This window comes from Nyctereutes procyonoides, unplaced genomic scaffold, assembly GCF_905146905.1.
Source record: "Nyctereutes procyonoides isolate TBG_1078 unplaced genomic scaffold, NYPRO_anot_genome, whole genome shotgun sequence".
In the NCBI taxonomy this organism is placed as follows: domain Eukaryota; kingdom Metazoa; phylum Chordata; class Mammalia; order Carnivora; family Canidae; genus Nyctereutes; species Nyctereutes procyonoides.
In genome coordinates this window covers 90,289,440-90,312,573 of record NW_026575125.1, presented here as the reverse complement: position 1 = coordinate 90,312,573, position 23,134 = coordinate 90,289,440, and the positions used below count along the sequence as shown (strand labels likewise).

The 23,134-nt window shown below is 40.5% G+C and overlaps 1 pseudogene; it reads left to right on the top strand.

The window, feature by feature from the left end:
• Positions 1 to 15,606: 15,606 nt before the first annotated feature.
• LOC129518049 (heterogeneous nuclear ribonucleoprotein A1-like) lies at positions 15,607 to 16,501 on the top strand (annotated as a pseudogene).
• The last annotated feature ends 6,633 nt before the right edge of the window (positions 16,502 to 23,134 follow it).

The following is a 23,134-nucleotide window of genomic DNA, read 5'->3' as shown; positions in this document are numbered from 1 at the left end:
CAGAACGAATAAACACTGAACACTCACTTGAGTGGAGAGTTAAGCAATGTTTTAACACTACAAAATCTATTCAGGCAGCCCGGGTGGCTCAGCGGGTTAGCGCCGCCTTCAGCCAGGGCCTGATCCTGGAGACAGGGATCGGGTTCCACATCGGCTCCTTGCATGGAGCCTGCTTCTCCCTCTGCCTGTGTCTCTGCCTCTCTCTCTCTCTCTCTCTCTCTGTCTCTCATGAATAAATAAATAAAAATCTTAAAAAAAAATCTATTCACCTAGCAAATTTGGCCATGGTGAGATTCCAAAGTCCAAGGTTTCATATTAATTAAATACCAGAACTGATTTAACACCTTGAAATATTTCTGACTCCCTACTGGAGTTCAGATTTTGATGTGGGTCCATGTAATTCATGAGACATCCTTGGAAATTTCTTATGATTAAGGTGAAGATGTGGCCAAATGTGATTTTGTGTTTCTTGGGGTGTTAGAGTTGGGGACCTAGGTCAGGGTGAATCACATTGTAAAACTTCCTCTTAGTCCTGATTTTCCCTCATTTTTCATGAACATTTTAATCCCAATGAAACCTCTTAGGATGACCAGTGGAGTTAAAGGAAGGAAACCCTATTGCTTTGCCTTGTGATGGAGACCTTGGAAGGAGATCTTAGAGGCCAATTTACATATTAACCTAAATTTACATATGAATTGACTGATTTACAAATGAATCCGTTTCCCTTATCGGTTTTCTTTTGTAAAGCCCAGCTGTTTTAGAGCTACCTCCTTGTGCTCTATTGGCTTCTTCACTGGGGCAGAACCCACCGGTCAGCCCTCACTTACCACCAATGTCCCCACACCCCAACTGGTCTGGGTTCAGCCACTGCCATAGATTTATTTCTCCTCTAGGTCTCTACAACCTTCTTTTCTACTTCTGATTTCAAAACATCCTTTGTTTTTGGTGTTGTTTTTTTTTTTTTGGTTTTGTTTTGTTTTGGTCTCCCTAATTCAAGGGGTACCAGACAGAGACTCCTCCTTATTCTCTGTCTTATCTCCATTATTTTTCCTAAACCAAGATTCTTGGCCTTGAAATAGAAAATTATGATCCAACTCTGCAGTTCTCATAAGAGCCCTAGATTTGTCTGGGGGCTGTGCTTTGGAGGACAGGGATACCAATTATGCCATCCATGCCTGAATCTAAAATCTCTTCTGTCTCTTTATGTAACAAGACAGAACATGCTTTCAGAAGGAGTCTTTTGTTTTCCTGGATTCTAAAATATCAGTAGAACAGTTTCCAAGCTATTGGCCTGCTTTTCTAAGAGAGTTAATTCAACATAAGTCCACAGCTGGTTGTTCCTTAAGCATTGTACTGCCAATTGGCAGGCACATCTTTGTAAGATTGGGGGAAATTTAGAGTTGTGGAATCACATTTGGCCTTTTAAGAAGAGTACAAATTGCAAAGCTCTCTTAAGGCCTGCAAAAACTAACTCCAAGGTGGATAATGCATGCCTTCAGGGAAGGTTGTTTAAGTTACTGAGAGGCAAAAAGGTCCAGTACCATGGCTTGGGGAGGGGCCTTGACTCTTCAGCCCTTTAGGTGAAAGAGTTCTGGGCAGGACAGTGTGGTAAGTGCTTAGGATAGGAATCTGGCTGTGAACCTGGGTGTGTTGCCCAAACTGATTGACCTCAACACACAGGAAGGAGGACAAGGCCAACCAGAAGCTGGCTCTCCCTAGGTAGAGCTCTCAGGGCTCTTTTGAGTAGGCCCCTCCACTGCTCTGGGCCTGCATTCCTTATCTGAGGAAGGAAGGAAATGGTCCTGATGACTGTGAAGGCCCACTGCAGTGCCGTATACAGTAGACTAGGTCACTGTAACAACTCATTTCAGGGGAATTCGGATGTACCGCTGGCCAAATATCCACAATGGGTTGTGTTATAGGTCATTATTAGGTCCATATCCCCATAAAACAGACATTATATTTTCAAAAGCTGTGGGAAAGGGGGGAATGGAAAGCATCTGTTAAAAGTTTCTTTGAGAAATTTATGCTATTAAGTTTGTAAGTATAATTATTTTTTACCTTTTTCCCCTATGGCTCATTTCCCCTCCAGGACTCAACTGAGGACAATGTAAATCCAAAGGAGAAAAAGCAACTCACCAAATCTTAAGATACTCTCTCACACTCTCAGCCTAAGGTGTACACACACACCTTCTCCCACACCACTATACTAAATTCTCTCAGGAGAGGCTGTTTACACTGTTTAAAGGTAAAATGGCCCAGTGCTGAGGCGTAGAGCAGAGCCTTGAGTCTGCAGCCCTTTGAGGGAAAGAGCTCTGGGTGAGATGGAAGGGTTAGGCAGTGAGCAGTTGCATCTGGCAGTGTGTACAGTGTCTGAATATGGTACTAGAACCCAAGGGAGGGCACGGCCACTCAGAGGCTGGCCTCCAGAATGCCCCCTTGTGCCCTCTTTTGCAGGCCATTTCTCTGCTATAGTCCTGTGTTCCCTCATCTGTAAAGTGAAAGGAATAGGCTTGATAACCTCCAAAAGTCCTCTGCAGTGCTTGGGCAACACTTCCTCCAGGAAGGACTCCCTAGTCAACAGAGATGGGATGGGGAACAAAGTGTGGGTTTATCCCCTAAGATGACCATCTCCCAGCAGACATATTTACCTTGAGGGCATGAAACATCCCTGGTTACTCTTTGTGACCTGAAAGGCCAGTCAGAGGATGGGCACAGAGCAGGTGTGTCTGCCAATCTGTGGAATATGGACGTGAGAAGCAGTCCAGGTAAGCAATCTTCACAGACCTTCTAAGCAAACATCTGCTACTCTTTTCCAACCTCTCCATTCACCAAATCAAGTAGCAGCTAAGAACAGGACTTTGCTGTCACATGACCTTGAGCTCAAATCGTGGCCTTGCTGCTGTGTCACCTTGGCGAGTCAGCTATAGCAGGTGATGTGAATGTCCTACAACTCCTCAGCCATATGTGCTGGGCCCAGCATCCACCTGCCCCATTTCCTCTGTGGACTGAAGCCCCTCTACCTGTGCATGGAAGGCTGGAAATGCTGGGGAATCAATGCTCCCAGGGACAGCCACCGACCAATAACCATGGGCAGTTGGTGTGTAAATGTGCATTTCTGATGAAGCATTCAAAGGGCTCAAAAACCACAAAGCTGTCAACCAAGAACTCTACAACCAGCAAAGCTATCTTTCAGAAATCAAGGCAAAGATGCTCCCAGTTACACAAAAACAGAGAGAATTTGTTGATTTCGGATGGAGTGTCCTTGGGATATAACAGTCTCTTAGGGTCTCAGTGCACCTCTCCCTGCAATGAGAAGAAATGTCTGAAGAACTGGCTCGGGGGCACCTGGGTGGCTCAGTCAGTTAGGCGTCTGCCTTCAGCTCCAGTCATGATCCCAGGATCCTGGGATAGAGCCTCTCTCATCAGGGTCCCTGCTCAGCGGGGAGTCTGTTTCTCCCTCTCCCTCTGCATTTCCCCTAGCTTGTGCTCTCTCTCTTGCTCGCTCATTCTCTCTTAAATAAATAAAATCTTGAGAAAAAAAAAAAGAACTGGCTCTGATGTCCCTAAGACTGGGGGAGCATGAGGGTGAGGTAAGAGATTATTGGAACTTTATGAATCTTCAGGCAGTTACTGCCTCTCTCTGGAACTCAAGTTACTGTTTGTAAATTGAGAGTGTCTGTCCTCTACAAAGATTTCGAACCCAAAGTGCTCAGAGGCCTTATGGGAAGAAGAGGAGTCTGTGAGCCTTTTCTATGACCACTGGAAGATATTAACTGAGTACTTACTATGTGCCAGGCACAGATTAAGTACTGAGTGCTGTCCTCTAGGAAGGAGACAGAGATGAAACAAGAAAGCAAATAACCAAACCCTGGGGGGGGGTGGCTTTTAGCTCAGGGGCTCAGAAAAGGCTTCTGAGGAGGTGGCATCCAAGCAGTCATGAATGCTGTGAAGGAGGCAGCCATACAAAGACCTGTAGAGAGAGTATTCCAGACAAAGAGAACAGTGAGTGCATAGGACTCAAGGTGGCAATGAGGTTGGTGTGTTTTGAAGGCCCAAATGACTAGAACCCAGGGACTGAGAAGGGAGAGGAGGAAAAAAGGCTGAAGTATAGGCAGAACTGGTCTATAGAGATTTATATGATCCTTGATCTCCAATCCCAGAAATATAAATGGTAATTAGTTCATTCACTTCTCAGTACTCGGGACTAGGGAATCCAGGAGGGTAGGGCCCGGCTGGTCTCAGCATTGCTATACCCCCCCGTGTCTATCACAGTACCTGGAATACAACAGATATGTAAACAGTGCCTGATGAGTAAATAAATGGATGAATGTGTGAATGAATGTATCTAGCTGTGTCCTTAACTCATTGTTTGACCTTGGCCAAGTATATTTCCCTAACTGGGCTTCAATTTCACTACCTCTTTGATGCCCTGCAATGCCTGCTGAATAGTAATCTTCTAAAGTCAGAACCCTCCCTTTATGGGATGGCTGTCATGGAGAAGGCCTTCTTTGAAACTGGCTCATTCCTCTTCCCCATGGACCACCAGGAAAGCATCCAGATTACTTCCTCCAGGCATAATGGAAACACATGTGTGCTTAAATGTGTAGAGCCCAGTCAGTAGCCACCGGTATCCCACAAGCTTGGACCACTAAAGAGGGCCTGCCAGGAAGTGCTCCATATACTCAACTCTTTCCATTCCCCCTTTTCTTTTCCTTCTACTTTCATTCCTGTGAAGAAAACCTATATGCTCAGATGAGCATCATGCTCCAACCACAGCCCCTGACTCTGGCAGCTGAAGGAACAGGGTACCAGGAACCCTCTATCTGCCATGCTGGGCAGGTAGCAACCCCTGGAAGAGGAGCACAATAGTCCCAACCTAGGCTCTTGTCTCCTGCAGTGACTGGCCACTCTCACTCTGTCCTGTCCCATCAGATTCTTCAGGCCCAAAAGGTCCCTAGCAGTCACCTCCCAGTCCAACCCACTGGCTTTCATTTTTTTCCCTATTCAGCGAATGACCCTCTCTGCCTACAAGGTGAGGTGTTGGCTTGGTGGAGGAGAACACCGAGTGGAGGCAGAGGTGGAGGAGGAAAAACAGTGGAGAGATAGAGTCACCATTTGTTCAGTCTGCAGCCTGGCTTCACAGCCTCTATGGATGGAGAAGTAAAGGAGGCCTGGGTGCTTGGCAGCTGGGATATGAGACTAGGACAAACCAGGGGGCACTGTGTGGTATAGAAAGGAATCCAGACCCAGGGAGCACCCAGCCTGGCATCCCAGTATGAGAAATGCAGTCGCAGAGGACTCAGATGTTTGATATCCTCCCCAGCAGCCATCCTTATGGAGGGGGCCAACTAAACACCAGGCCGGAAGCACAGAATAAGAGCTTTATAAGGCAGATCTACTACCAGTCAGAGGGATCTCAGCAAACAGATCCTGGAAAAGTCAAGCCATGTGCATATGGGGCATATGGACTCTGGGCACAAAATGAACTTCACTACTTAATATTGTACAGCCAAAAACACCTTACTCAAGCTTTTTTCTTTTTTTAATTGAAGTATAGTTGACAAATAATATTATATTAGCTTCAGATGTACAACATAGTGATTTGACATTTATAAACATTACAAAATGTCTACCACAATACGTTTATTTACCATCTGTTGCCATACAAAGTTATTAATATAATTAACTATATTCCCAATGCTGTACTTTCCATCCCCATGACATTTATAACGGAATTTTGTCCCTCTTAATTACCCTCTACCCATTCTGCCCATCTCCCCACAACCTCCTCTCTAGCAACCACCAGTTTGTTCTCAGTATTTATGAGTCTGTTTCTGTTTTTAAATTTAATGAAACTTGTTTTGTATTCTAAAATGTGACCTATGCTGGGAAATGTTCCAGGTGTACTTGAAAAGAATGTGTATTCCACTGCTTTTGGATGGAATGTTCTGTATGTATCTATTAGTCTGCCTGGCCTAATGTGTCATTTGAAGCCACTGTTTCCTTAGTGATTTCCTGTCTGGATTATCTATCTACTGATGTAAGAGGGGCATTAAAGTCCCCGATTATTATTGTCAATTCTCCCTTTACGTCTGTTCATTTTTGCTTTATATATTTAGGTACTCCTACGTTGGGAGGTTTACAACTGTTACAACCTCTTGTGGAATTGATCCCTTTGTCATTATGTAATACATTTATCTTTTAATACACTCCTTTTGAAGCCTATTTTGTCTGATATAAGTATTGCTACCATAGCTTTTTTGTTTCCATTTTCATGAAATGCCTTTTACATCCCTTTGCTTTTATTCTGTACATGTCTTTCGGTCTGAAGTGAGTCACTTGTAGGCAGCATATAGCTGGGCATTGTTTTTCTACCCATTTGGCCACCCTATGTCTTTTGATTGGAACATGTAATCTATTTACATTTAAAGTAATTATTTTTTAAGTAATTATTGATAAGTATGTACTTACTGTGATTTTTTTTATTGTTTTTGGGTTATTTTGCAGTTCTTCTCTTCTCTTCCCTTGTGGGAAGAGTTCTTCTTTTGCTCCCTTCCCTTGTGGTGTGATGACTTTGTTTAGTGCTTTGCTTTGCTTGGATTCCTTTCTCTTTTTTTGTGTATGTTATAGGTTTTTGGTTTGAACACATTCTAAAAGCACTGTATTTTTATCCCCACTCCATATTGTATGTAAATAATGTCATGGTCTACATCATTTTGAGTATCCCTTAACTAGTTTTTCTGTAAATTTATTTGTAGTCAATAAGGAGATCATGGGGAATAACTTCTAAAGCCATGACTCCTATTTCTCCTTATATTTGTAGGTGTAATTGATTTCACTACTTTTGTGCTTAACCTTCATATTAGCTTTATAAATGATTGATCTATTACCTTTACTATCTTACTGTGTGTTTGTTTTCACCACTGCAATCTTCTCCTTTCATAATTTTCTTACTTCTAGTTATGGCCTTTTCTTTTCTACTTAAACAAGTTCTTTTAACATTTCTTGTAAGGCTGGTTTAGTGGTGATAAATTCTTTCAGCTTTACTTCGTCTAGGATTCTCCTTAAATTCTGAATGATAACCATGCTGGGAAGAGTATTCTTGGTTGTAGGTTTTACCTTTAACCACTTGGAATATATCATACCATTCCCTTCTGGCCTGCAAAGTTTCTGCTAAAAAAATCAGCTAAAAGTCTTATGGGTATTCTCTTGTTTTCCTTTGCCTGCTTTTAAGATTCTCTCTTTATCTTTATTTTTGATTACTTCTTGCAACCCAGGCACCCCTTTAATTTCTGACCTTTTTTTAAAGATTTATTTATTCATGAAAGACACAGAGAAGCAGAGACATAGGTAGAGGCATAGGCAGAGGGAGAAGCAGGCTCCATGCAGGGAGCCCGATGTGGGACTCGATCCCCGGGACCCCAGGATCACGCCCTGGGCCAAAGGCAGGTGCTAAACCGTTGAGCCACGCAGGGATCCCGGACTCAGAATATTTTAAAGAATTAAAATCAGGGATCCCTGGGTGGCGCAGCAGTTTGGCGCCTGCCTTTGGCCCAGGGCGCGATCCTGGAGACCCGGGATCGAATCCCACGTCGGGCTCCCGGTGCATGGAGCCTGCTTCTCCCTCTGCCTGTGTCTCTGCCTCTCTCTCTCTCTCTCTCTCTCTGTAACTATCATAAATAAATAAAAATTTAAGAAAAATGACATTAAAACATATGAAAACATTGAATGCAGTATTTAGAGGGAAATTTACAGCTGTAAATGTTTACATTAAAAAAGAAAGATATCAAATCAACAATCTTAAGAAATGAGAATAAGAGAAAACTCAACCCAAAGAAAGCAGAAAAGGAAATAAGGGTTAGAGCAGAAATTAATGAATAGAAAATTTAAAAATAGAGAAAACCAATGAAACTCAAAGTTGGTTCTTTGAAAATATCAACAAAATTGACATTTAACTAGACTGACCAAAAAAGAAAAGAGAGAGAGAGAGAGAACATAAGTTACTAAGATCAGAAGTAAATAATCAGAGATTACTAATAATCTTATAAAAACAAAAAAGAATTATAAGAGTATGCCAATAAAGTATGTCAACAAAGTAGATAACAGATGAAATGAACAAATTCCTAGAATGACACAAATTAGTGAAACTGACTCAAAAAGAAATAGAGTATCTGGAAAGACCTGTTAGAAATAAAAGAGAATGATGGGGCACTTGGCTGGCTCAGGCAGTTAAGCGTCCAGCTCTTGATTTCAGCTCAGGTCATAATCTCAGAGTTGTGAGACTGAGCCCCATAACAGGTTCTGCACTGGGTATGGCGACTGCTTGCAATTTTCTCTCTCCCTCTCCCTCCACTCCTCCCCTCCTCCTCTCTCTCCCTCTCTAAAAATAAAAAGTAATAAAAATTTTAAAAATAAACTATTTACAAGTGCAAATTTTTAAAATAGAGTTTATTTATTTATTCATGAGAAACACAGAGAGAGAGAGACAGACAGACAGAGGCAGAGACACAAGCAGAGGGAGAAGCAGGCTCCATGCAGGGAGCCTAACGTGGGACTCTATCCCAGGACTCCGGGATCATGCCCTGAGCCAAAGGCAGACACTCAACCGCTAAGCTACCCAGGCATCCCTACAAGTGTAAATTTATCTCCACACTGCTTTCACTGCAGTTCATATTTTCAGTCTGTTGTGTTTACTTTTTCATTTGTATCAAAATACTTAACTTTGTATTTTTCTTATTTGACCCATTATTTACTTAAGTATGTGTTTTTTATTTTCCACATGTAGGGGCCAAGCGTAAGCCACCCCAAGATATGCCACTTTGGCAGGAAGATTATTTTGAGCTCAAAATAATCAATGCCCAAAGGACTCCGTAAGAAAATTTGACCTTCCCCTTAACTGCCTGAAAGAATATAGAGGACTTCTTCCAGAAAGAGAGTAATCAATATAAAGAACTACATTATAATATGATTTGGTAGATAGGGAGGAACCTAGCAAGACGTCTTTGATTGAAGTTCTCTCTGTGATCCATTATTTCTAGATGGCTTAGCAAACATTTACTTACCAAACATTTATTCTTTTTCATCTTCCTGTGAATTGCTTTTCCTTCACTTTTGATGCGTGCCAAGCTACTCATGCTGTTTGACAAAGTCCAGGCATGAGGGTTAATCCTGAAAAATCAGGAGAAGCCACAGCTGGCTCCCACTGATTCCTTTCACTTTGTTTTTGGCTATCTTCAGCATCATTATAATATTAAAGGGGAATTTTCATAAAATAAATATGGAGTCTAAAAATAATCAAAATCTCTAACATGCTTCTTAGAATAAAACCCAATGCCCCCCACTCTGTAATTCCTCTAATATGAGTAATGCTGAGTTTTTTGATCATTTAAGGGTAAAAGAAATCTGGGAACCTAGCCCAATTAAAGCTATCATTGAAGAAGTGGAATATGAATAAAATGGTTTAAGAATAATGGAGAAAAGGTTTTAGCTAGTTCTGTGTCTCTGTGGGAAAGAATCAAGAGGTCTGGACCTCCATGGTGTCTTTTGAATAAGACAGAAAGATGACAGTTAATTAACCAATGGAACAAATATTTTGATAAAATAGGTTGTAGGTAGGTTGTAGGTATTGTAAACTGACAAAAGAAAGTTAAACATTTCTGCATGTAACCTTTAGAATATAAACCCATTCATGTAACCATAGTACCATAGACTTGTTCTTCCACTAGAGTAGGTCACGCTCTGTTTAGCACCTTTGTCTTTGTGTCACGATCATTGCTTTCTCAGGAAATCAATAAAGGTTATGTTAAACTGAAAGGAAAAATATTTATGATAAAAGCTGTTTCTTAATCTTTAGAATGATCTAAGATGCTTGTGATAAAATGTAAAATGTAATTATCTACCAAAAAAGAAAACAAGGCAATGTAAAATGATATAAAATGTAATTATCTACCAAAAAAGAAAACAAGGCAATGTAAAATGATATAAAGAAAGCCCCTCCAAAATGATCAGGAGGAGATGTATGCACCTGACTCTGTGGTGTTTGCGTCTCCTCTTTCGCCTATGCCGTCCTTTCCTTCAAGAGACCCATCCCAGCTGGAGTAGGGCTCCAGCACACTTTCAAGTACCAGACCGCATTCCCTTCTCCTTAGTTCTAGATGACGTATTTACCTCATTTTGCCCACCATGTCTGTGTGGATTCCCTGTACATTTGGGGTTAAATTTGATTTTGTCCTGTTAATATGTCTCATATCAATTTAATTGTTAGACCAGCTAGAAGACCATTGAAGAGTAAAGTGAATTTTTTTTTCCCCAACAGTTGCCATACTTGGCAGGATAAACCTCCACTGGATATTTGCTCCAAAAATTCTGCAAATCTTTGGGCATCTGACGTTCAGCTAGGAGAAGGTAAGATTTCTTACCATGTCAGTCTCCTGGAATCTCTTGTCTGTTGAGTCCAGTGAAGCAAGAGTGATATTTATAATATATATATATATATATATATATATATATATATATATGCAGGAAAAAATATTTGTGGAACTAGTTCCTAGGGCCTTGGAACTCAGTAAAGAGGTCATTAATGATCCTGTCATTTTGAAATCACTGTTTTCTTCAACAGTTAACATATATCTTTCCAGTCTTTTTCTATGTATAAAATTAAAACAAAAATTTTCACAATCAGCAATAGATATTCCCTTTCTTTAAAGAGTCTTGTATTGGAGCAGCCTGGGTGGCTCAGTGGTTTAGCACCGCCTTCAGCCCAGGGCCTGGTCCTGGAGGAGGGATCAAGTCCCACGTCAGGCTCCCTGCATGGAACCTGCTTCTCCCTCTGCCTGTGTCTCTGCCTCTCTCTCTGTGTCTCTCATGAATAAATAAATAAAATCCTTAAAAAATAAAAATAAAAAAGTAAAATAAATTAAAATAAAACCAGGGTACCTTATGCAGTCACTATGGAAAACAACATGGGGGTTCCTCAAAAAATTAAAAACAGAAATACTCCATGAGCCAGTAATTGTACTATTGGGTATTTACCCAAAGAATATGAAAAGACTAATTTGAAATGAGATATGCATCCCTATGTTTACTGCATAAGCAATGTTTTATTGCATAAGCATTATTTACAATAGCCAAATTATGGAAGCAGCCCGCATCCATTGATAGATGAATGGATAATGAAAATGTGGTATATATACAGAATAGAGTATTATTCAGTCATAAAAAAGAATGAAATCTTGCCATTTGCAATAACATGGATAGAGCTTGGGAGTATAAGGCTAAGCAAAATAAGCTAGTCAAACAAATACCACAGGATTTCATTGATATGTGCAATTTAAGAAACAAAACAAATGAACAATAGTAAAAAAAAAAAAGATGAACCAAAAAACAGACTCTTAATAGAATAAACTGATGGATGTCAGGGAGGAGATGAGTGGTGGGATAGGTGAAATAGGTGAAGGGGATTAAGAGTACACTCATCTTGGGGCACCTGGGTAGCTTACTTAAGCATCTGCCTTCGGCTCCAGTCATGATCCTGGGGTCTTGGGATTGAGCCCCAGGTTGGGCTCTCTGCTCAGCAGGGAGTCTGCTTCTCCCCCTCTCTTTGCCCCTCCCCCAGCTTGTGCTCTCTTGCTCTTTCTTAAATAAATAAAATCTTAAAAAAAAAAGTACAGGGCAGCCCAGGTGGCTCAGCGGTTTGGCGCCGCCTTCAGCCCAGGGTGTGATCCTAGAGACCCGGGATCGAGTCCCATGTCGGGCTCCCTGCGTGGAGCCTGCTTCTCCCTCTGCCTGTGTCTCTGCCTCTCTGTGTGTGTCTCTCATGAATAAATAAATAAAACCTTAAAAAAAAAGTACACTCACCTTGATGAGCACTGAATAATATATAGAATTGTTGAGTCACCATGTTGTACACTTGAAAGAAATATAACACTGCATGTTAACTATACTAAAATAAAAATAAATTTTTTCATTAAAAATTTTAAATTCAATTTAAAAGATACGGTGCCTTATAGTTCTTGCCCAATTGTGCCAAATCTCAGGGGAGTTTGTCATAAGAGATACCAGCCCATAAGAAACCTTTGTCATTTAAACTTTTGTTGCTTGTTAGTGCTGGAAAACTCCCATTCCATTAGCACCTGTCCAGTGTCACAGATTAGCAGGCCTGTGACTGTAAGCATCTCACATTGCCGTGGAAGACCAGAAATAGTTTCACTACAGGATCCTTACTACCTACAAGAAAGGCCTTTGTTTTCTTAGACCAACTTTGAGAAGAGAACTTTATGCATCTTGTTTGGGCTGCATTTTTAATTTTTTACACTGTCTTTAGGTATGCCTCTTATGTCCACAGTTAAGCCTTAAAAAAAGGCTTATTGGTTTAGCTCACTATTAAGATTAATAGATCCTACTTGTCAATAGCCAGACAATGGATCCTTTAATTTGGTTATATTTGAAAAAAAAATTTGTTATATTTGAAAGGAAAAAAAATAAAGAGAACTCTCAACTGTCTTATTAGTATACCAGCTGTCCTTAGGAACCCCATTAACAGGATAGAAATTAGACTTAAAATAAAAATTAATGTTTATATCCAATGTAAATCCCCTTCTTACAATCCAGCTCCTCTCCCCTGCAAAATTCACAAGGCCACCAGCCTAATGTTGAGACCCAAAGTTGCTCATGTAAATGCTAAACGCCAGGAAATGAATTGAACAGAAGCCCCTGAAACTGGAAGTAAGGCTCATTTTGCTTGTAATCAGGTTCTGCCAGTTTCAGGCATTCCTATACAACATCCTTTGCAGATGCATCCTAGGCCCCCCGCCAAAAAAAAAATTCCATGTCCTCTGGATAGCAGCAGATCTTTTAAATTATAAAGCCCTTTAACCTCTCCTTTGAGAAGATTTTATCAAATTTAGAGAGGTTAGTTAAATTAAATTTACAACCACTTGCCCCACCCTCATCACAGAGAAATATCCTACAAGTGATCAGGTAAAGGCCAATATTCAGGGGCTAACTAACAGAAGCTGAAGTTGAATTGCATACTGAGAAAGAAGGTTTTTGTTAAAACGTTTTAATCAGACATTACAAAAGCATGAAGTCTTTTAATTTCCATTTTGGTCACAAATCTCCCTGATGGAAGCAAGTTTAGTTAAAGAAGCAGGTCAATCTCCAAATAGGCTGTAATCCAGTTTTTTGGGGGAATTAGAAATAACTGTCTTTATCTTGCAAATCTATACAAAACCAGAAATGCAACTCTAATTTTTTTTTACTTATGATAGTCACAGAGAGAGAGAGAGGCAGAGACATAGGCAGAGGGAGAAGCAGGCTCCATGCACCAGGAGCCCAATGTGGGATTCGATCCCGGGTCTCCAGGATCGCGCCCTGGACCAAAGGCAGGCACCAAACCGCTGCGCCACCCAGGGATCCCCAGAAATGCAACTCTAGAAACAATTCAAAACCCACCTATCTTTAACAACCCTCAAAACTCGCCTATTCCTCTCAAAATGCTTGTAGATATTATAAAGATATATTAGAATATTAGACCAAATTGTTCGGTACTTAAGAAAACAGAAAAAAATATTAAATAGCAATTACTTTGAACTCTCAGAAAATAATCTGCATTCTTTCTCTTTACCTTGAAATTATAAATCTTATGATTTTGAAATGTAAACACAGCCTAGAATCACCTGGGACTGAAAACTAGAGGGGAGGGAGAGGCCTCCTAAAAATTAAAACTGCTAAAAAAGGCTCTGGTGCCCACATTCTAGTACCTCTGATAACAGGCAAATAAGCTCCCCAAGAAACACTACCTTGCAGAAAACACAGGTACTTTCTCTGTGCCTTTGTGGTGTAAATTTTCTCCCACCATTTTCTTAAGACCTAATAACCATTCCTTCAAATGCAAACTTAAAGAAGTTTTTCAGCAGAAATAAAGATATTTAGAAACTGGGCCTACAATGTCCTCTCCAAAGATACTAGTACAAACAAAAGCTATAATATATTTGTATTTGTCTGTTTATGTTGTTTGTCTACACACACACACTGTAAATGTGAGATATCTTTCTACCTCCCAATGGTATTGCTAAAGTTAATTTGTAAAAGAACTTTGTTCAATTGGCTTCTAGAAAATTAGACACTTATATAAATTTGGTATTCATAAAAATTCACAACAATAAAATAAAGGTATACTCCAAACAAATTTCAGGTTCACGTGATCTTGGAAAATATTCAGTATTAAAGCTAATTTAATATTGTTGGTTTAATGACAATTGACATGTCTTTATAATGTGGGAAGCAAAGGGAATAGAAAACAATTAAATTTCCTTAATTCCTGTAGCCTATTGACTTGTCATTGAAACAGGCAGACCTTCCTCTAGGAACTCAATTGCCTCAATGTTGATAATTTCTTAAGGGCAAAAGGAAATCTTAGCCCACTCCCCAGGATCCTGTGAGTCTACTTTAACATACAAAAATTCCTTTGGAAACTTCCTTTATCTCTACCCCCCAAGATATACATTGGCAATCACCCCCCAAACACATGACCCACCGACGCGATAGATCTGAAGAGTCTCATGACTAGGGTTTTACTAGACCTTTCCTAACAATAGCTAGTCCCTTCAAGGTCCTGGAAACCTTGCTTCCAAAATTCCTTAGAGACTCAAGCTATGCCTACGCCCCTACCAACTTGAAAGCATATAATCAGCCACTTCTCATAACCCCAGTGCACCTCTTTCTACCCACAGGTCCCGTCCCCGTCCTTTAATAAAACCACCTTTTTGCACCAAAGAAGTCTCAAGAATTCTTTCTTGGCCATCAGCTTCAAACCATTTCCTGCATCATTTAGAGTTATTAGTATTAAATATAAAACTTTTTATTCTGCCTGGGTTTACTTAAAATCAAATTAATCCATGATACCTCTGTTACAAAATTTCTCAGCAAAAAATAATGGTTGACTTTGTTTGATGTCTAATGAAGATTTTGTGGGTAATCGAAACATAAGGGTTAAGAACAAGTAAACTGAAAAAGGTGTAAATAAAAAAAAAGGTTGGTAGGTAAACTTTTTAAATGTTTGCTCAGATCATTTTGGTAACCTGAAACCTTAAACTTTTGCTGTTAGGTTAAGTGAGGTGTTAAGTTAAATTCATTAAATATCGACGTCATTTCCAAATAAGATAAAATAAACAAAATAAAGTAAAATATTAATTACTGAGCATAGGTTTATCTACTTTTGTCTTTCCAATTAAAGAGAAACTAAAGATAAATTTGGGTCTGTTAGTAAATATTCTTCATGCTTTACTGAAAGGTTGTATTATGAAGAAGCTATGTTTCTAGAAATCATGAAATGTATTCATAAATTTGCCAATCTAAAGAATACTGCTATAACAGTTCACATTTGCTTACTACTTTATTTTCACTAGGAATAAAGGTTTCCAAGGGTTAAGAATTCCAATTAACATATGTGGTTAAAGCTACTAAAAATAATAAGAAAAACAACTCTGTATGAAAAAAAACTAAGATGTATGTTCTCAGTAAAAGAAAGTATGAGAGCTCTTTTCTGCCCCTGGACGCGGCCAGCTGAGTAAGCATCGTTAAAGTCTCCCTCCCACTGCCATCATGTCTAAGTCAGAGTTTCCCAGAGAGCCTGAGCAGCTGCGGAAGCTCTTCATTGGAGGTTTGAGCTTTGAAACAACCAATAAGAGTCTGAGGAGCCATTTTGAGCAATAGGGAATGCTTAGGGACTGCTGGTAATGAGAGATCCAAACACCAAGCACTCCAGAGGCTTTGGGTTTGTCACGTATGCCACCGTGGAGGAGGTGGATGCAGCCATGAATCCAAGGTCACACAAGGTGGATGGAAGAGTTGTGGAACCAAAGAGGGCTGTCTCAAGAGAAGATTCTCAAAGACCTGGTGCCCACTTAACTGTGAGAAAGATTTTTGTTGGTGGCATTAAAGAAGACACTGAAGAACATCATCTAAGAGATTATTTTAAACAATATGGGAAAATTGAAGTGATTGAGATCATGACTGACCGAGGCAGTGGCAAAAAGAGGGGTTTTGCTTCTGTGACATTTGATGACCATGACAAGATGACCATGACAAGACAAGATTGTCATTCAAAAATACCATACTGTGAATGGCCACAACTGTGAAGTAAGGAAAGTCCTATCGAAGCAAGAGATGGCTAGTGCTTCATCCAGTCAGAGGCCGAAGTGGTTCTGGAAACTTTGGTGGTGGTCGTGGAGGTGGTTTTGGTGGGAATGACAACTTTGGTCATGGAGGGAACTTCAGTGGTCAAGGTGGCTTCAGTGGCAGTCAAGGTGGTGGTGGATACGGTGGCAGTGGGGATGGCTATAACGGATTTGGTAATGATGGAGGCAACTTTGGAGGTGGCGAAATCTATAACGATTTTGGCAATTACAACAATCAATCCTCAAATTTTGGACCCATGAAAGGAGGAAATTTTGGAGGCAGCAGCAGCAGCAGTTACGGCAGTGGCAGAAGGTTTTAATTACTGCCAGGAAACAAAGCTTACAGGAGAGGAGAGCCAGAGAAATGACAGGGAAGCTATAGGTTACAACAAATTTGTGAACTCAGCCAAGCACAGTGGTGGCAGGGCCTAGGTGCTACAAAGAAGACATGTTTTAGACAATACTCATGTGTACTGGCAAAAAACTCAAGGACTGTATTTGTGACTAATTGTAACAGATTATTTTAGTTTGTTCTGTGGAAAGTGTAAAGCATTCCAACAAAGGGTTTTAATGTAGATTGTTTTTTTCCACCCATACTGTTGATTGCTAAATGTAATAGTCTGATCATGACGCTGAATAAATCTGTCTTTTTAAAAATGTGCTCTGTAAAGTTACTCTACTCTGAAGCCATCTTGGTAAACTACTCCAACAGTGTGAAGTTAGAATTCCTTCAGGGTGATGATGCCAGGTTCCATTCAAAATTTATTTGCAACCTGCTTGGGCACAGAAGCCATTGTTTCCACAAACCTTGGTGTGGTTGAACCGACAGTTAATGAGTTGTGACCTGGAGTTCACCGTTAAAAGGGTCACCCAAGCAAAGTCCTGGAGTTTATTTGGTTATTATGATTGTTGGCACATCCTATGTAATATATCTAAATTGAATTATGGTATCAGATAAAATTATAGATGGGATTAAAGCTTGTGTATCGTCCATTATCATGTGTAATCAATAAGCAATTTAATATATTCTCTTGGAAAATAAAAAGAAAGTATGAGAAATGGAGATGAATTTTTACTGATTGAAAATAAAGTAAATTTTTCCTAAAGAGAGGCTGGGGAAGAGGGAAAACATAACACAAAATCTCAATGCAAAAAAGAAAGTTGTAAGGTTGCCTGGGTGGCTCAGTTGGTTGAGCGTTGGACTCTCAATTTCAGCTCAGTGTTGTGAGATCAAGCACTATGTCAGCTCTGCACTCAGCACAGAGTCCTTGATATTCTCTTTCTCCCTCTGCCCCTCCTCTTGCTCATGAAAAGGATTCTTTGAGGGTCTTGGCTGGCTCAGTTGGAAGAACATACAACTCTTGATCTCGGGGTTATGAGTTTGAGTCCCACAATGGATATAGAGATTATTAAAGAAAATAGATCAACGTTTAAAAGGGTAGGGGGAACACCTGGGTGGCTCAGTCAGTTGAGTGTCCCAACTCTTGGTCTTGGCTTGGGTCCTGATCTCAGAGTCATGGGTTCAAGCCCCATGTTGGGCTCCATGCTTGGTGTGTAGCCTACTTTAAAAAAAAAAAAAGGAATCTTTGGAAAGTAATTTTATACATGATCAGGACTAGCTAAAATTGGAATAAATGAGGTTTTAAAAAATATTTTATTTATTTATTTATTTGACAGAGATAGAGAGAGCCAGAGAGCACAAGAAGAGGGAATGGCAGAAGGAAAAAGAGAAGCAGGCTCCCTGCTGCCACCTGATGTAGGGCTTGATCCTAGGATCCTGTGATCATGACTTGAGCCAAAAGCAGATGCTTAACCAACTGATGTACCCAGGCTCCCTTAAAGTAAGTTTTATTTTTTTTTCTTTTTTTTAAATTTTTTATTTATTTATGATAGTCACACACACACAGAGAGAGAGGCAGAGGGAGAAGCAGGCTCCATGCACTGGGAGCCCGACGTGGGATTCGATCCCGGGTCTCCAGGATCGCGCCCTGGGCCAAAGGCAGGCGCCAAACCGCTGCGCCACCCAGGGATCCCTTAAAGTAAGTTTTAATATCAAAAGTATGCTGGTACAAAATTATGATTTGGTTTTTCTCTATTAAAACAATGTTTTTAAACAGTATTGCCTACTTTTTGAAAATTATTTATTTTTTTTAGAGAGTGCATGCACAGGCACAAGTGGGGTGAGGAGCAGAGGGAGAGAATCTTCAAGCAGACTCCCTGCTGAGCACGGAGCCAGAAACAAGGCTCCATCTCAGGACCCATGAAATCAGGATCTGAGCCTAAACCAAGAGTCGGGCACTCAATCAACTATGCCACCGAGGTGCCCCTACACATTCTTTTCAAGTACACACAGAAAATTCCTCAGAACAGATCACATATTAGGCCACAGAACAAGTGTCAAGAAATTCAGAAGATCGGAGTCATACCGTGCATCTTTTCTGACCATCATGCTATTAAACTAAAAATCAACCACAAGAAAAAAATCTGGAAAGAGCACAAATACATAGAGGTTAAATAATGTACTACTAAACAGTGAATGGGTCAACCAACAAATCAAATTTGAAATAAAAAAATTATACGGAAATAAATGAAAATGAAAACACAACAGCCAAAAGTCTTTGGGATGCAGCAAAAGCAGTTCTAAGAAGGAACTTTATACCAATACAGGCCTACCTCAAGAAGCAAGAAAAATCTCAATTAAACAACATAACCATATACCTAAAGGAGCTAAGGAGGAACAAACAAAACCTAAAACCAGCAGAAGGAAGGAAATAATAAAGATTAGAACAGAAATAAATGATAATCGAAATTAACAAGAAAATAAAACAGATCAATGAAGCCAGGAGCTACTTCTTGAAGGATCAATAAATTTATAAACTTCTAGCCAGATTCATTTAAAAAAAAAGGACCCGGGGTGCCTGGGTAGCTCAGTTGGTTAAGCACCTGTCTTCAGCTCAGGTCCTGATCCCAGAGTCCTGGGATCAAGCCCCATATCAGCCCCATATCCTTGGGGAGCCTGCTTCTCCCTCTGCCTGTCACTCCCCCTGCTTGTTTTCCCTCTTTCTCTATCAGATAAATAAATATAATATTTAGGGGGAAAAAAGACTGAAGTTTTAAAATCAGAAAATAAAAAGGAAAAATAACAACTGACACCACAGAAATGTGAAGGATTACAAGAAAATGCTATGAAAAATTATATGCCAAATAAATTGGACAACCTATGGGCAGCCCTGGTGGCGCAGCAGTTTGGCGCCGCTGTCAGCCCAGGGCCTGATCATGGAGAGCCGGATCGAGTCTCACGTCAGGCTCCCTGTGTGGAGCCTGCTTCTCCCTCTACCTGTGTCTCTGCTTCTCTCTCTGTCTATGAATAAATAAATAAAATCTTTAAAAAAATAAATTGGACAACCTAAAAGAAGTGGATAAATCCCTAGAAACACATAAACTAGCAGAATTGAAGCAGGAAGAATTAGAAAATTTAAACAAAGTGATTGCTAGCAATGAAATTTAATCAGTAATAAAAAAAACTCCCAACAAACAATAGTCCAGGTCTAGACAGCTTCATAGGCAAATTCTACCAGATTTTTTTTTTAAGATTTTATTTATTTACTCATGAGAGACACACAGAGAGAGGCAGAGATACAGGCAGAGGGAGAAGCAGGCTCCATGCAGGGAGCCTGATGCGGGACTTGATCCTGGGTCTCCAGGATCACACCCCAGGCCAAAGGCAGCACTAAACCACTGGGCCACCAGGGCTGCCCTCTGCCAGATATTTAAAGAAGAGTTCATACCTTGGGTGCTTGGGTGGTATATTCAGTTGAGTGTTTAACTCTTGGGTTTGGCTTAGGTAGTGATCCCTGGGTTGTGGGATCGAGCTCCATGTCAGGCTCTGTACTCATTGTGGAGTCCACTTGAGATTCCCTCTCCCTCTGCCCTTCCCACCCCCTCTAAAATAAATAATTTTTTAAAATATATTATTTATTTATTCATGAGGGAAACAGAGAGAGGCAGAGACATAGGCAGGGGGAGAAGCAGGCCCCTATAGGGGGCCCGATGCAGGACTTGATCCAGGCACCCCGAGATCACACCATGAGCTGAAGGTAGACACTCAACCACTGAGCCACTCAGGCATCCCTAAAATAAAGAATTTTTAAAATAGAAGAGTTAATACCCATTCTTCTCAAACTACTCCAAAAAAACAGAAGAGGACAACTTCCAAAACCATTCTATGAGGCCAGCCTCACCCTGATACCAAAACTAGATAAATACACCACAAAAAAGAGAACTACAGGCCAAAAGTACTAAAAAAAAACATGGATGTAAAAATACTAAACGAAATACTAGCAAACTGAAACCAACAGTACATTAAAAAATCATTTACCACGATCAAGTGGGATTTATTGCCAGGATGCAAGGGTGGTTCAATGATTGCAAATAAATCAATGTGATACATCAAGAAGACAAAGGATAAATACCATATGACCATCTCAACAGAGGCAGAAAAAGAATTGGACAAAGTACAACATCCATTCATGATTTTAAAAAACCCTTAAGAAAGTAGGTTTATAAGGAACATACCTCAACATAATAAAGGCCTTATATGAAAAATCCATGCCTAACATCATACCCAATGGTAAAAAACAGAGCTTTTTGCCTAAGGTCAAGAGCAAGACAAGCATGTCCACTCTCCCCGCTTTTATTCAACACAGTACTGGAAAACCTACCCACATCAATTAGACAAGAAAAAGAAATAAAAGCATCCATATTGGTAAGGAAGAAGTAAAACTTTCACTATTTACAGACGACTTAATACTATATATTTAAAAACCCCAAAGACTCCACCAAAAAACTACTAGAGCTGATAAATGAATTGAATAAAGTGCAGGATACAAAATCAATGTACAGAAATCTGTTGCATTCCTACACACTAATAATGAAGCAGCATAAAGTGAAATTAAGAAAACAATTCCATTTATAATTGCACCAAAAAAAATATCAAGGAATAAACATAACTGAAGAGGTGAAAGACCTGTAATCTGAAAACTATAAACCATAGATGAAAAAATTTAAAAAAAAATAAAGAAATGGAATGCCATTCCATACTCAGGGGTTGGAAGAACAGAAATTGTTAAAATATCTATACTAGCTAAAACAATCTACAGATTTAATGCTATCAAAATACCAACAGCATTTTTCACATAACAAGAAGAAATAATCCTAAATTTGTATAGAACCACAGAAGACCCCAAATAACTGAAGTAATCTTTTTTTAAAAAATTTTTATTTATTTATGATAGTTACACAGATTGAGAGAGAGAGGCAGAGACATAGGCAGAGGGAGAAGCAGGCTCCATGCACCAGGAGCCCGACGTGGGATTCGATCCCGGGTCTCCAGGATCGCGCCCTGGGCCAAAGGCATGCACTAAACCGCTGCGCCACCCAGGGATCCCATGAAGTAATCTTTTTAAAATATTTTATTTATTTGAGAGAGAGTGAGCACAAGTGGGGAGGGGGGAGAGGGGCAGAGGGAGAAGGAGAAGCAGACTCCCCACTGAGCAGGGAGTCTGATGCAGGGCTCAATCTGAGGACCCTAAGATCATGACCTGAGCCAAAGGCAAACGCTTAACCAACTGAGCCACCCAGGCACCCCTAGCCAAAGCAATCTTTAAAAAGAAAAGCAAAGCTGGACATACAGTCTCTTCTTTGCTGTCCTGGCTGCTGCCCTTGCAATGTATTCAATAAATATCTATTTCCTTTGTTCTGCCTTGGGTGAATTTTTTCACTGTTCCTGCACCACCAGCCTTCCCCTAATTAAGCTGCAACACATTAGATGGGCCTGCATTCTCCAATGATTTCTCAGGACTTTCCCTTGGTGGACTGATTCTAATACTTCTTATGCAACTGATGAATTCCAGCTAAGGTTACTTCTTATTGGGCATCCAAAGCCCTAGGGGAAACTTGCTGGACCACCCTTGACTGAAAGAGAGAGGGATTTCCCCTCTTCCCCTTCAGAGAGATCCCTCCCTCCCTCTCCTTTCTCTTTTTGTCCCTTTGGCAGTCTAACCCTAGTACTCCTCAGACAACTGAACATCTCTGGGCAGGGTGGCTCCCTGATCTGGTCTGAAGGTCTGAAGTTGAACATGTTGAACCGTCTGTACCCATGAGGGCAAAGGACCTCTTTCCTTTCCTTTCGCACTTCAAACCCTTGAGGTCTTCATTCCTGACATATGGTAAAACTGGCATCAGATGCTTGTCCAGAGTGAATCTGCGAACATTCTGTACTCAGTTGTGGCCCTTCCCTGACACTGGCTAACTATCAGCCACATTGCTTCTTTTTTTCCCAAAGATTTTACTTATTTATTCATGAAAGACAGAGAGGCAGAGAGACAGAGACAGAAAGAGAGAAAGGCAGAAGGAGAAGCAGGCTCCCTGTAGAGCAGGGAGCCCAATGTGGGACTCAATCCCACAGCTTTGGGATCACAACCAGATCTGAAGGCAGATGCTTAACCAACTGAGAGGCACTCTGGTGCCCAGAGGCACTCTGGTGCCCAGACACGTTGCTTCTTTTAGGTCCCTGCTTTTTTCCTTTATTCTCACAGATCTAGCTGCCATCTTGATCTACAGGCAAAATACATTCCTATATGTCTGAGTGAATCCAACAATTCCGTATAGGAATGGTAACTCAACACGAATTCAACCCCACACTATCAGAACATACCTTCCACCTAATTCCTATGGATCTGGCCACAGGGAATTTCACTCAAATTTCCTATCAGCACATTAATATAATACCTTATTTGGGTTGCCTGGGTGGCTCAGTCAGTTAAGCGTCCGACTCTTGGTTTCAGCTCAGGTCATGATCTCATAGGTCGGGGAATGGAGCTTTGTGTTGGGCTATGCACTCAGCAGGGAGTCTACTTGAAATATTCTCTCCTTCTGCCCCTTCCCCCACTTGT